Raw genomic sequence first — 1,058 nt, forward strand, 5'->3', positions numbered from 1 at the left:
GTTCATGGCTTTAGTTAGCGGCCCAATGTTCTTCTCTAACAATATGCATGCTCTAACCATTAAAGTGGTAGATCTCCCTTACTTCGAGACAAGACGGACATGCATAGCAACTCACATGATATTCAACAAAGAGTAGTTGATGGCGTCCCCGGGAACATGGTTATCGCACAACAAGCAACTTAATAAGAGATAAAGTGCATAAGTACATATTCAATACCACAATAGTTTTTAAGCTATTTGTCCCATGAGCTATATATTGCAAAGGTAAAGGATAGAAATTTTAAAGGTAGCACTCAAGCAATTTACTTTGGAATGGCGGAGAAATACCATGTAGTAGGTAGGTATGGTGGACACAAATGGCATAGTGGTTGGCTCAAGGATTTTGGATGCATGAGAAGTATTCCCTCTCGATACAAGGTTTAGGCTAGCAAGGTTATTTGAAACAAACACAAGGATGAACGGTGCAGCAAAACTCACATAAAAGACATATTGTAAACATTATAAGACTCTACACCGTCTTCCTTGTTGTTCAAAACTCAATACTAGAAATTATCTAGACTTTAGAGAGACCAAATATGCAAACCAAAATTTAGCAAGCTCTATGTGTTTCTTCATTAATGGGTGCAAAGTATATGATGCAAGAGCTTAAACATGAGCACAACAATTGCCAAGTATCAAATTATTCAAGACATTTTAGAATTACTACATGTAGCATTTCCCAATTCCAACCATATAACAATTTAACGAAGAAGATTCAACCTTCGCCATGAATACTATGAGTAAAGCCTAAGGACATATTTGTCCATATGCAACAGCGGAGCGTGTCTCTCTCCCACACAATGAATGCTAGGATCCATTTTATTCAAACAAAAACAAAAACAAAAAATAAACCGACGCTCCAAGCAAAGCACATAAGATGTGATGGAATAAAAATATAGTTTCAGGGGAGGAACCTGATAATGTTGTCGATGAAGAAGGGGATGCCTTGGGCATCCCCAAGCTTAGACGCTTGAGTCTTCTTAAAATATGCAGGGGTGAACCACCGGGGCATCCCCAAG

Source organism: Lolium rigidum, chromosome 1, assembly GCF_022539505.1.
Source record: "Lolium rigidum isolate FL_2022 chromosome 1, APGP_CSIRO_Lrig_0.1, whole genome shotgun sequence".
Lineage (NCBI taxonomy): Eukaryota > Viridiplantae > Streptophyta > Magnoliopsida > Poales > Poaceae > Lolium > Lolium rigidum.